This window comes from Borostomias antarcticus (genome assembly GCF_949987555.1).
Source record: "Borostomias antarcticus genome assembly, chromosome: 19".
In the NCBI taxonomy this organism is placed as follows: domain Eukaryota; kingdom Metazoa; phylum Chordata; class Actinopteri; order Stomiiformes; family Stomiidae; genus Borostomias; species Borostomias antarcticus.
In genome coordinates, this window is record NC_140252.1 from 1,013,539 (window position 1) to 1,028,710 (window position 15,172).

The window sequence follows — 15,172 nt, forward strand, 5'->3', positions numbered from 1 at the left end:
ATTTAACATGTCATTGACTGTATAACTCCTATCTCAAATGTTCATCTTGTAAACTACTGTCTGCAGACTCTGAACCAGCCCACTCCTCCCTCCACTACTGCTCTGCTTGGCTGTTAATGGATGTGAATGGGAAGTCTTCACAAAACTAGCAAGGTTTTGGAAATTGGAGAGGAAAGATGTCAAGCAGAAAGAGGAAAGTACAGGTGGTGCTACAGTAACCACTTCAAAAAGCCAGTAGGAGAGCACAGCACATGAGAGGTGGAGGTGGGAGGAAAGGTAGAGGAAAGGTAGAGGAAAGGTAGATGGGGGGGGGGGGGGACGTGGAAGGGGGAGAGCAGTTGAGGGAGGTGGGGGGGGGTGAGGGGGGTGGGGTGGGGGGGGGGGGGCAGGGGCGGAGGTCTGCACGCTGAGTGCAAGCCCCTCTAGTTATTATTATTGTTATTATTGCGTATTGTATTTGTTCTGTTATTTATGTATTTGTGTGAACTCGTCAACACTGTAAATGAGGGAAACCTCAGTGCTTGATGAGTATAAATAAAGGTTTGAAATTTTTTATTTTTTATTTAACCTTTATTTATACAGGTAAAAAACACATTGAGTTCAGAAGACTCATTTACAAGTGTGACCTGTTCACAATCATTCAACACTCGTTACACTACGTTACAAACAACAGGACAGAATTACAAATAAAACATACAGGACTATGTGTAACAATAACAACAATAAAAGTTGGAAGTCTAAAAGTGCAAAGTGCATGGGGGATGAGAACAGGGGAGAGTTATCTTAGAGTGCAAGAACATGACATTGGCACACTCACTAAATCAGGCAGTAGTCGCTTAAACCTTTTGAGAGAGATCAAATTGGACAACTTAAGACTCAGCTGTAAGGAGTTCCAAGAGGAAGGGGCTGCATATGAAAATGCTCTTTTGCCTCTCTCAGTACGGACCAGGGGGATGGAGTACGTTATGATGTCCTGAGAACGAAGGCCGTAGGTGGAGTGTTTGCGCGAAAGGAGAGTAGATAAGTAGGTGGGAAGCAGACCAAGAATGGATTTGTAAATGAAAATGTACCAGTGATGGGTTCGGCGAATGGAGAGAGATGGCCAGTTAACCAGAGAGTATAACACACAATGGTGTGTGAGTGATTTACAGCCTGTAATGAAACGTAGCGCGCTATGGTAGGCTGCATCCAGATGTTGTAGACAGCTAGCAGAGGCATTCATGTACAGGACATCACCGTAGTCCAAGAGAGGCAGAAAGGTGGCAGCAACCAGGCGTTTCCTTGCTGCAGCTGAGAAACATGACTTGTTTCTAAAGAAAAAACTCAGTTTTAGCTTTAGTTTCTTTAAAAGATTGTCTAGGTGCAGCTTGAAGGAGAGGCTGTCATCAAGATGAATGCCAAGGTATTTGTAGCTAGACACAAGCTCGATAGGGGTACCCTGACGAGATATAATGTCAGGAAGAGCAGCTGGCCCCCGCTTGTTATTCGTGAATACCATGACTTTAGTCTTCCCTGCATTCAATACCAGCCTGAGCTGAGACATCTGGGACTGTAGGGTATCAAAAGCTGTCTGTAGAGACTCCAGAGCACGGATGATGGAAGATGCAAAACAGTACATGATTGTGTCATCCGCGTATAAATGAACAGTAGCATTTGCAATAAACCCTATTTCATTTATATAGATGGTGAAGAGGGTTGGTCCCAAGACAGAGCCCTGTGGCACCCCATTTAAGACAGTGAGCATGCTGGATGAGAGGTCACCAAACTGCACAGACTGCTTACGTTGGGACAAGTAGTTGGTGAACCAGCCTACGGCATGAGAGGACAGACCAATATCAAGGAGGCGCTGGCATAGGAAGGCGTGATTGACGGTGTCAAAAGCTTTAGATAGGTCGATAAAGATTGCAGCGCAGTGATTCTTCCTATCTAAGGCCTCTGTAATGTCGTTTACGACTTTAACAGCGGCAGACACTGTGCTATGGTGCTTCCTAAACCCAGACTGAAAGGGTGAGAGGATGTCATGTGACTCCAGGAAGTCCTTGAGCTGGACATTAATTAGTCGCTCAAGGACCTTGGCTAAGACAGAGAGCTTAGAAATTGGCCTGTAATTGTTTAAACATTTGGAATCACCACCCTTCAGGAGCGGAAGCACAAAAGCAGTTTTCCAGACCTCTGGGATGACATTATTGGAAATAGTTAAGTTAAAGATGTGTGTAATAGGTTCTGCAATGATATCTGCAGCCAGTCGCAAAAATAGAGGTGGAAGATTGTCAGGACCAGATGATTTCCTAGGGTCTAGCTCCGTTAAGGCTTTCCAAACATCACCAACAAGGAGTGGAGAAAACGAAAAGGAATGGTGCCCAGAAAGAGCACTAGTGGTCCTAGCCGAAAAAGGGGGACTGGACGGGGCAGAATTTGAATTTGTTCCTGGCAAGGAATCAAATAATAAACCAGAGGCTATAAAGTGTTTGTTGAAGCAGTTTAACATCTCTGATTTATCAAACACTGGGATCGAGTTGTCAATGATATGGGGGGGTAACTCAGCAGGACCAGAGTCGATTGAGAGTGACTTCACTGTTTTCCAAAATCTCCTGGGATCATTAAGATTGTCAGTGGTCTGAGAGAGATAGAATTCACTTTTTGCTTTTTTAACACAAGCAGTGAAGCTATTTCTCGCTTGGCGAGAAATGAAATGAGATAATTAGAATGTGATAGCATTTCATAACTACAAGAGGATGTCACCACAGCAGATGGTTGAGTAAAATCCACCGCCAACGCAGAAATGATTTGAGTAGAATATGTGAGTATTCTGCATTATTATCGTGATGGTCCTTCATGTGCAGATGGTAGAATACATCGTGCTGCATTGTGGGATGCGTGAGACTGCAGAGGGCAAGGTGAGGAGGCAGTAATTGCTTTTCCTGTGTGAACTGGGACGGTGTCTCAGAGTAGAGTTACGGGCTGCTGCATCCTGAACACACACAAACGCACACACACACATCATATATGTGCACCACCCAAGACTGTATGCACATACGCACATGTACACACACACACACACACACACACACACACACACACACACACACAAAGTCCCTTTACCCGTTGAGGTCAACAGTAAAACAAGACACCCTCACTAGGTGTTTTACAGCATGATCTACCCGTAGGCCTGGTCTCTGCTCTCCTTTACTACCGGTCTCTCCTCACCTCTGTTCCTGGTCTCTCCTCTCCTCTATTACTGGTCTCTCCTCTATTACTGGTCTCTGCTCTATTACTGGTCTCTCCTCTCCTCTATTACTGGTCTCTGCTCTATTACTGGTCTCTCCTATATTACTGGTCTCTGCTCTATTACTGGTCTCTCCTATATTACTGGTCTCTGCTCTATTACTGGTCTCTCCTATATTACTGGTCTCTCCTCTCCTCTATTACTGGTCTCTCATCTATTACTGGTCTCTCCTCACCTCTGTTCCTGGTCTCTCCTCTCCTCTATTACTGGTCTCTCCTCTATCACTGGTCTCTCCTCTCCTCTATTACTGGTCTCTCCTTTATTACTGCTCTCTCCTCTCCTCTATTACTGGTCTCCTCTATTACTGGTCTCCTCTATTACTGGTCTCTCCTCTCCTCTATTACTGGTCTCCTCTATTACTGGTCTCTCCTCTATTACTGGTCTCTCCTCTATTACTGGTCTCTGCTCTATTACTGGTCTCTGCTCTATTACTGGTCTCTCCTCTATTACTGGTCTCTCCTCTATTACTGGTCTCTCCTCTCCTCTATTACTGGTCTCTCCTCTATTACTGGTCTCTCCTCTATTACTGGTCTCTGCTCTATTACTGGTCTCTGCTCTATTACTGGTCTCTCCTCTATTACTGGTCTCTCCTCTCCTCTATTACTGGTCTCTCCTCTATTACTGGTCTCTGCTCTATTACTGGTCTCTGCTCTATTACTGGTCTCTCCTCTCCTCTATTACTGGTCTCTGCTCTATTACTGGTCTCTCCTCTCCTCTATTACTGGTCTCTCCTCTCCTCTAGTACTGGTCTCTGCTCTATTACTGGTCTCTCCTCTCCTCTATTACTGGTCTCTCCTCTCCTCTATTACTGGTCTCTGCTCTATTACTGGTCTCTCCTCTATTACTGGTCTCTCCTCTATTACTGGTCTCTCCTCTATTACTGGTCTCTCCTCTCCTCTATTACTGGTCTCTCCTCTATTACTGGTCTCCTCTATTACTGGTCTCTGCTCTATTACTGGTCTCTCCTCTATTACTGGTCTCTGCTCTATTACTGGTCTCTCCTCTCCTCTATTACTGGTCTCTCCTCTCCTCTATTACTGGTCTCTGCTCTATTACTGGTCTCTCCTCTCCTCTATTACTGGTCTCTCCTCTCCTCTATTACTGGTCTCTGCTCTATTACTGGTCTCTCCTCTATTACTTGTCTCTGCTCTATTACTGGTCTCTCCTCTATTACTGGTCTCCTCTATTACTGGTCTCTCCTCTATTACTGGTCTCTCCTCTATTACTGGTCTCCTCTATTACTGGTCTCTCCTCTCCTCTATTACTGGTCTCTCCTCTATTACTGGTCTCCTCTATTACTGGTCTCTCCTCTATTACTGGTCTCCTCTATTACTGGTCTCTCCTCTCCTCTATTACTGGTCTCTCCTCTATTACTGGTCTCTCCTCTCCTCTATTACTGGTCTCTCCTCTATTACTTGTCTCTGCTCTATTACTTGTCTCTGCTCTATTACTGGTCTCTCCTCTATTACTTGTCTCTGCTCTATTACTGGTCTCTCCTCTATTACTGGTCTCCTCTATTACTGGTCTCTCCTCTATTACTGGTCTCCTCTATTACTGGTCTCTCCTCTCCTCTATTACTTGTCTCTGCTCTATTACTGGTCTCTCCTCTATTACTGGTCTCTGCTCTATCGCTGGTCTCTCCTCTATTACTGGTCTCTCCTCTCCTCTATTACTGGTCTCTCCTCTATTACTTGTCTCTGCTCTCCTCTATTACTGGTCTCTCCTCTATTACTGGTCTCCTCTATTACTGGTCTCTCCTCTATCACTGGTCTCTTCACTCCTCTGTTCCTGCAGACAGGACTTGCTTCCCTAGTCTCAGTGCACCACTGCCATGTTGGCCTGTGTGTTCTTCCCTGTCCCCTGGGTCAGTGTGTGTGTTCTTCCCTGTCCCCTGGGTCAGTGTGTGTGTTCTTCCCTGTCCCCTGGGTCAGTGTGGTCAGTGTGTGTGTTCTTCCCTGTCCCCTGGGTCAGTGTGGTCAGTGTGTGTGTTCTTCCCTGTCCCCTGGGTCAGTGTGGTCAGTGTGTGTGCTCTTCCCTGTCCCCTGGGTCAGTGTGGTCAGTGTGTGTGTTCGTCCCTGTCCCCTGGGTCAGTGTGTGTGTTCTTCCCTGTCCCCTGGGTCAGTGTGGTCAGTGTGTGTGGTCGTCCCTGTCCCCTGGGTCAGTGTGGTCAGTGTGTGTGGTCTTCCCTGTCCCCTGGGACAGTGTGGTCAGTGTGTGTGTTCTTCCCTGTCCCCTGGGTCAGTGTGGTCAGTGTGTGTGTTCTTCCCTGTCCCCTGGGTCAGTGTGGTCAGTGTGTGTGTTCTTCCCTGTCCCCTGGGTCAGTGTGGTCAGTGTGTGTGCTCTTCCCTGTCCCCTGGGTCAGTGTGGTCAGTGTGTGTGTTCTTCCCTGTCCCCTGGGTCGCCACAATACAAAAGAACTGAGAAAGTGTGACGAGACGACAATGACAGATACATGAGGGTGTGGTCATGAGGGTGTGCTCATGAGGGTGTGGTCATGAGGGTGTGCTCATGAGGGTGTGGTCATGAGGGTGTGGTCATGAGGGTGTGGTCATGAGGGTGTGGTCATGAGGGTGTGGTCATGAGGGTGTGGTCATGAGGGTGTGATCATGAGGGTGTGATCATGAGGGTGTGCTCATGAGGGTGTGGTCATGAGGGTGTGCTCATGAGGGTGTGGTCATGAGGGTGTGGTCATGAGGGTGTGGTCATGAGGGTGTGCTCATGAGGGTGTGATCATGAGGGTGTGGTCATGAGGGTGTGCTCATGAGGGTGTGCTCATGAGGGTGTGATCATGAGGGTGTGCTCATGAGGGTGTGCTCATGAGGGTGTGGTCATGAGGGTGTGCTCATGAGGGTGTGGTCATGAGGGTGTGCTCATGAGGGTGTGGTCATGAGGGTGTGGTCATGAGGGTGTGCTCATGAGGGTGTGGTCATGAGGGTGTGCTCATGTATCTGCCCGGACTATAATTTAATTAAAAATCTTTTTTTCTTCTTCTTTTTTTTAAATCATCCATCCATCTTCATCCATCTGAACATGTTTTGTTTGCTAGTAGGTGGTATTCATTCTGTTTGGAGCTCGGCGGGTTAGCCGCGAACTTCCTGCCGCAACGAGAGATCCCGTCTCTGGGTGGACAGCTGTTCAACTCACCTGGGACCAGGTCCCCTGGAGCTATTCACCTGGGACCAGGTCCCCTGGAGCTATTCACCTGGGACCAGGTCCCCTGGAACTATTTCACCTGGGACCAGGTCCCCTGGAGCTATCTCACCTGGCTGCCCATCGCGATGTTGTGAACAGAATGAATACCACCTACTAGCAAACAAAACATGTTCAGTCACAATTATACTGTTAAAACTAAGATGCCTGGATAAAAAAATATGTTTGACGAAAGTAGATTAATAAGCAAGGCGCTTTTCATCGCTAACTCAGAGCGGGGAGAGAACATGAACGCAATCTGTTCGTGGACTACAAGAACGCGTCATTGATACCTTTGACTGCGCATGTCATAGGTATCAGTGACGCGTTTTTTTCAAAGATGGCGCGGTTCAATAGGGCTTCACTTTAGAATTAGAATCCTGGGGGCCTGTTTCACGTAGTCTGGATTGAATCCTGGTGGTGGCCGAATCAGATTAATTTCAGTCGCCACTGATTTGGCAATGTGACAACGAATGACAAGGTTTATCCACAAAACCTACATCTGTTGAGTCAGACTTTAATCTCGCCTGTAACCCTGATGCATCTCCTGCCTCTCCTGATCCTGCCTTTCTGCTGCTTTGACCCCAAAACAATTCTAATGTCCATTTTTCTCTTCTTTTTTTCTGGTGGGATTTTGCCCTCCACTCACCATCTATCATAAAAGGGAAATGATTGACAATATCAAACTACTTGCAGACATGAAACACTCTTTTCCGTGTAGCCTACAGCCTATTCTGTGTAGCATATGAAATATGAACATAATTACGCTGGACGTGGGACTATTGAACTGAATTGCCTAAACAAACCAAACAACAAACTTGTTTAGCCTATGCAATTCAGTGGGCGAGTGAACCTAGCTAGTCGTTGCTCAAACCTAGGAGTTTGCAACGGTTATACCAAAACTGATTTATTACTAGCTAAAGACAAATGACAACATTACAGCACCTTATCTCTGCCTCAGCAAATGTTATGAGACCTAACGTTATAGCTAATAGCTACAGTAGCTAGCTCTGACTAGCTGCACCACCAGCTAGCACTAACATTACAGTTTACATAATATGCATTTAGGACGCAAACTAAACTATTATCATTGATACGACTGTACAGAAAAATGCCTAATCAAAATTCCCGCTGTTGCCGTCGATGCTGGATGTGCTGTGAGCTGCTGAGCTCGCGAGGCAGGAACGCGCTGGGTCACAGAGGCGAGGAAGGGAGGCGGGAAAAGTAGGCTACTGTACGTTGTTGATTAGATAGCTTGCTGAACGCAGCTGTCAACCAGGCCTTAATTCCCAACCGTTTTTCGCAAGTTGTGAATGATAATTAAAAACTACAGTTTTCACTCTGTATTATTTTTGGTAGGGACAATTTGTGTTTCCGTGGCTTTAGTAGGCTATGGACATGTTCATAGCGTCCATACTTAAAACTACGCCTATGCATGGTTCCTCATTTTTGAAAACTGGCCTCATGGGTCAAAAGTTGCGTGCATGAACGCCCCTCCAAAGTTGACATATTGTTGGCGCTAGAGTGTTCGAAGTGTCAACATAACACTTGGTGACAGGGGTCACGGGACTGTCCCCGACGACTGTGCCAAATGAGGTTTTGATAACTCAAAACCTTTCTGAGATACGATACCATTTCCTGTTTGGTGGCTTCACCACCGTTTTTGATTGGCTGAAACGTGCACACACTTTCGAAAATCCTAAATCCTTGTAAGACTTTTGTAGAGATTGTGCATACTGGCGCAAATTCCTAGGAGGAGATAGCCTACATTTTAAGTGTTTTTCACATAATTCAAAATGGCGGAAAATCCAATATGGCAGAGAATGACGTCATAGGGTGCATTGAACTCGACTTGAGCCAAGGAATCCAACAGTACCTTGTTTTTGAAAATCAGACTTACAGATCAAATGTTGCATGCAAGTGCAACCATACATACAGTTCAAAGGTTACATGCATGAGCACACCTCCAGCTGACCTCCAAATGACCTCCAGCTGATACATTGGTGGCGCTAGAGGAGATGAAGATGTTTGAATAATAATAATAAAAGGTACAAACACAATGGTGGCCTTCGCAGCTTCATTGCTTGGCCCCCAAATACAGGAGGGTTCCGGCAGCTGAGGCTACACGGCCCCTAAAGAAGGAATGAAGGCGAACGGCCGGCCGTATTGAGGGCGGCTCGTGGACCCGCCCCGTGATTCGGATCTGCTCTAAAACGTCATGGTTTCTAAGATGGACCATGCTACACACTTTCACACTTTCAGGAAAATTGTTCTGGGCTGAGTTTCCCAGAGGCATCGTAGCGCTACGTTCATCGTAGCGCTATGATGAACGCCATAGCTTACGATGAACGTAGCGCTACGATGCCTCTGGGAAACTCAGCCCTGGTAGTTTTTGCGTGATCCTGCTGAAGAACCAACGAACACGCCACCGAAGACATACAGTAATATTGCATTTACGGCGGGGTTTGTTTCACTAGTAGCTCTTTTTCAACAGCTCACTAATCTTGCTGCTGTGTTTGCACATTGCTAAACTTCACCCTGAAGATATAGACTTTTTTGTTGTTGTTATAAATCATGTTTTCGAATCTGTGAGAGGTGGTGTACGTGTGTCTGAAGTGTTGGTGGAGCTGGCAGGTAATTGCTGTGCAGCTCAGGGTCCTCATTGCGGATGCAGCAGGCGCACCGTCCGTCTTCTCTCCATGGCAAGGCCTACGTCTGGAGGGGCTTTGGTCTGGCGGCTCTGCCTCTCTCTCTCCATCTCTCTTCCTCTCGCTCTCTCTCTCTTTCTCTCTTCCTCTCGCTCTCTCTCTCTCCCTCTATCTCTCTCGCTCTCTCTGTCCCTCTCTCTCTCCATCTCTCTTCCTCTCGCTCTCTCTCTCTCTCTTCCTCTCTCTCTCCATCTCTCCCTCTCTCTCTATCTCTCTCGCTCTCTCTCTCTCTCTCCCTCTCTCTCTCCATCTCTCTTCCTCTCTCTCTCTCTCTATCTCTCTCGCTCTCTCTCTCTCTCTCCATCTCTCTTCCTCTCGCTCTCTCTCTCTCTCTTCCTCTCTCTCTCTCTCTCTCCCTCTATCTCTCTCGCTCTCTCTCTCCCTCTCTCTCTCCATCTCTCTTCCTCTCGCTCTCTCTCTCTCTTCCTCTCGCTCTCTCTCTCTCCCTCTCTCTCTATCTCTCTCGCTCTCTCTCTCCCTCTCTCTCTCCATCTCTCTTCCTCTCTCCATCTCTCTTCCTCTCGCTCTCTCTCTTCCTCTCGCTCTCTCTCTCTCCCTCTCTCTATCTCTCTCGCTCTCTCTCTCTCTCCCTCTCTCTCTCCATCTCTCTTCCTCTCTCTCTCTCCATCTCTCTTCCTCTCGCTCTCTCTCTCTCTCTTCCTCTCGCTCTCTCTCTCTCCCTCTCTCTCTATCTCTCTCGCTCTCTCTCTCTCCCTCTCCATCTCTCTTCCTCTCTCTCTCTCTCTCCATCTCTCTTCCTCTATCTCTCTCGCTCTCCCTCTCTCTCTCCATCTCTCTTCCTCTCTCTCTCTCTCTCTCTCTATCTCTCTCGCTCTCCCTCTCTCTCCCTCTATTCCAGTAATTACTATGTGACCACGTCCTCCACAGGCAGAAAGAGGGAGAGTGATGAGCAGAGCAGTAGCGCTGGGATCTGAAAACTCACTCCCAGGACAGCACTTGAGAAAATGACCTCCACATTACTTCTGAAATCACAAGCAGGTCTGCTTCTTTGCTCCATATTGGTTGGGAGAACTCTCACATCAACAACCGATTTGATACAGACTGCAGTGAAGTGGTTTTGTACAGTCTAGGCCTTGTCCATTCAGATCAATGAGGACTCTTGGCTGGACTTAGGGAAGGAAGCGAGTTAGCAGGTGGTTGACTGTGTGATGGATGGTGTGGTTGACAGCGGTGTCTTACACGCTGCTGTGCCTCAGTGGCTCCTCGCCCCTGCTCAGACCTTCGGCCCCTACCCATTCTGTGTGTGTGTGTGCGTGCGTGCATATGTGTGTGTGTGTGTGTGTGTGTGTGTGTGCGTGCATATGGGCCCAGTCCCTCTTCCCCTCAACCTAACCCGGGTCCGTATCCTTTTCCTACCCCCTCCCTACCCCAACCCCTGCCTCTATCTGGGCCCAGGCACATTCACGCACACACAGACATACACCAGTGTTTGCCATGTCTCTCCTATGATGTTTTTAGCCTCTCTTACTCTGAAACTGTAATTTAATGTAATTTATTGCTTTATAAATGTTCTTAGCCGGTAGACAAACATACTCCAGGAGCTTGCTCGATCGCCTTGTTGAGAGGGGTCAGGGAAGAATTTTTACAGCTCACTTATCTGGCCCCCGGGTGATACTGTTTTTTTGCTTCCCTCTGGAATATGTAGGGGTGGGATGTCTGCCCTCCTCCCTTGTTCTCTGTAAAGCGCATTGTGTTGCCTCTGGGTATGAAATGCGCTATACAAATAAAGCTTTGATTGATTGATATGTGTGTGTGTGCGTGTTTGCCCATGTTTGCCCGTATATGTGCATGCGTGTGCGTCCATTTTTGCATGCGTGTGTGTGTGTGCTCAAATATCACTCTGGGGAATAAACATTGTCCTCGCCCGATCTGTACCCGCACCTCATAAGACCAGACCAGGGAACCGCGTCTAACTACAGGAAGTGGCTCTCCTGTGTCACGTGAATGAAAAGTAATTTTACCACAACTGGGGAGAGTTCAGCCCTGTCAAAATGTAGCAAAAAAATTGATTGAAACGTAAACAGTGGGTGCGGTGGAACACCCTGCTGATGGGTAACACAGAGAAAACGTGTTGTTAAACCCGGAAACCATAGCAGAACGGTGCACACCGTTTTCAGGCTGAACTCACCCCAGAGTTATCCGGTCGTCAGGAAGTTATCTTGGGAAACAGGAAGTTGTCCGATAGACAGGTGCGTAAGAATGAAATGAAAAGTTAAAAAATAAAAGTCACGTTTTCTGAAGCTTAAAACTGCACATAAAACACTTTTTATTGCAATGCCTCAGTCCCTGGATTTCCTCCAGACATCCCATAATATGATTCAATATGATATAATGTGTTTGTCACGTTGTGTTTATCTGTGCTGTCCCCGAACTTGAACAGGGCTAAACTGTCTGAGTCCCACAGGATTCCACTGTCAATGATCACACAGAAATTATCTTTCTCCTTTTATTTAGGATTTTGTTTTCTTTTTGTTGTCATTTCATTGGTGGTAGCAGTGAACAACCGGCAGCCACTCTGGTCATTTAGCAGGCAGTTAAAAGCACAACAGTTCTTTGTAGAGGGCAATCTTCCCCACCAGTTTTTGTTCCAGCTCCAATTGCCTTCTCACTGGTTTTCCTAGTTAAAAGGGTGAACACCTCCGCTGAGCAGCTAGGGCCTTAAGTGCACATTTCCCTCAGCTGGTAATAGTTGACCAGCCGCAATGACTGTTTTCCTCTCTAGGGGGGAGAAATGGGAACTTTCCCTGAATTGTGGTAAGTTATGTTGATGTTGTTTGTGGTTTGACAAGTCAGTGTTAGAGTATGATGTGTTAAATAATAGATATTGCACAAGATGTGAGATATACAAGATTTCTAACATCTCAGTTCAAGTACAGCATGTGCTCGTCTGCTCTCTCCCCGTAGGAGTCCCTCTCCTCCGGGCTCCACCAGAGGCCCCGCGCCTCCGACCGTAGCCCGCCTCAGAACACCATCTGTGGGGATATCCTGGACCCACACCCCGGAGTGTTCCACAGGGCCGGCCAGCGACCTTTCACCCCCAGGACCCACAGGAAGCAGCGTGCCTCCTTCCTGTCTCAGTATCGCTACTCCAGCCCAGCGCAGGACCAGAGGAAGGGAAGCGCTGAGCGGTGATGCTAACGCTAATGCCTGTGGAGTGATCATTTCCCTCAGTGCTCAGGTGTCAAGGAAGATGTTCAGTAAAACACTCACACTTTAATCACACTAACACTTAGAGACAGAGAGATCTAATCAGAGAGGCAGGATACTGAGCTGCAGGGACTCACACACACACAAACACACACACACACACACACACACACACAGCAACACACACATACACAAGCACGCATGGACATACACACACACACACACACATACACAGCAACACACACACACACACACACAGCAACTCACACACACACACACACACACAGCAACACACACACACACACAGCAACACACACATACACAAGCACGCATGCACATACACACTCACACGCATGCATGCACACACACACATGCATAAATATAATACCCTTACACATACACTCACACAAACACACAGCAACACACACATACACAAGCACGCACACACACACACACTCACACAAACACACACACACGCACACATGCACATAAATACCCTTACACATACACTCTCACACACACACACACACACACATTCACACTCACCAAGCAGACAAAGTGGGAGGACGAATCTATTCCATAAGATGGGGGGAAAGAGGGATTATGGAAATCAACCCTACCTGCCAATCATAGAACCTACACACACTCTAGAACCTGTTCCAATATCTCATCTTCTACAGTATTCTGATGCTTCCAGCGGAGTTATGACACCTCCTCTGACTTTCATTTTCTCATTACTCTTTTTCTTTTATCATCCGGAAAGGCCCAAGCGCCCCCCCTCGTCACGCAATAACTTGGCTGGTCGTCATGGTTACGAGGTCAGTCTGGAATGTTCTGTACCTACAGGAAGCTAGCTCTAATCCTCTGCGCTGTAAACGACATATAGCGTTGTTTTACAGTAGCTACACTATAACCACTGTTCATCTGTACAGATATAAGAACATGTCACCTATTCTATAAAGCTCAGAACAATCAACAGGCAAATGGCAGTCAGCTAACCAAATAACACACAATCAAAACAAACGCTCATCACACTGCCATGTTCCTCTGACTTCATGTGTTCAGGATCCTGGACAGCGGGCCGTAGATCGCAGAACCACAGACACAGGAACCGGCCTTGCTGGCAGGTCAGTAGATATATGTCATGATATATGCTTAATAGATAATATATACACAGTTATGTAATGCATATCGCATACCGTACACAGATATGGGACATAAACAGGAAACATTGTATGAACAGCACAAGACTATGTCTTCTAAATGATCACCAGTATACCTGAACTGTGTTTGTTTTGATGTTGGATAATGTTCATTTCTATGTTCCTACTCCCCGAGGGGGGGAGGAGGGGGGGGGGGGGGAGGAGGAGGGGGGGGGGGGGGGGGGCGACAGGAAACAGCTCCGGTTCCTGGAAGACGTGACCAATGATGCGCTGCGACACGGCTTCTACTCCCACGGGTGAGACGCCGCCACGAACTCTGCTCGCCGGCGCCCGAACCCACATCAGAGGATCAATGGAACGTGATCGTTAGCCGACGAACGTCATTATCGGATGCTCTTGGATGAATGTTAAATCAGGGTTCGCTAGAACATCAAGGTTACTGGAGTGGTAGTGATGCACAGTTAAAACAAGATGGATATCAGCGCTGCCGTCGTTAAACGAATGTTATCCCACATGAATGACATGGATAACATGGTGAGGTGTCACGCTGAATCACATGGATAACATGGTGAGGTATCACACTGAATGACATGGATAACATGGTGAGGTATCACACTGAATGACATGGATAACATGGTGAGGTATCACACTGAATGACATGGATAACATGGATGACATGCATAACATGGTGAGGTGTCACACTGAATGACATGGATAACATGGTGAGGTATCACACTGAATGACATGGATAACATGGTGAGGTGTCACACTGAATGTCATGGATAACATGGTGAGGTGTCACACATGAATGACATGGATAACATGGTGAGGTATCACACTGAATGACATGGATAACATGGTGAGGTATCACACTGAATGTCATGGATAACATGGTGAGGTATCCCACATGAATGACATGGATAACATGGTGAGGTATCACACTGAATGACATGGATAACATGGTGAGGTATCACACTGAATGACATGGATAACATGGTGAGGTATCCCACATGAATCACATGGATAACATGGTGAGGTATCACACTGAATGACATGGATAACATGGTGAGGTATCACACTGAATGACATGGATAACATGGTGAGGTATCACACTGAATGACATGGATAACATGGTGAGGTATCACACTGAATGACATGGATAACATGGTGAGGTATCACACTGAATGACATGGATAACATGGTGAGGTGTCACGCTGAATGACATGGATAACATGGTGAGGTGTCACGCTGAATGACATGGATAACATGGTGAGGTATCACACTGAATCACATGGATAACATGGTGAGGTGTCACACTGAATGACATGGATAACATGGTGAGGTATCACACTGAATGTCATGGATAACATGGTGAGGTGTCACACTGAATCACATGGATAACATGGTGAGGTATCACACTGAATGACATGGATAACATGGTGAGGTATCACACTGAATCACATGGATAACATGGTGAGGTATCACACTGAATGACATGGATAACATGGTGAGGTATCACACTGATGTCATGGATAACATGGTGAGGTATCACACTGAATGACATGGATAACATGGTGAGGTATCACACTGAATGACATGGATAACATGGTGAGGTATCACACTGAATGTCATTTTTACTCTCGCCACAGTGTACTGGA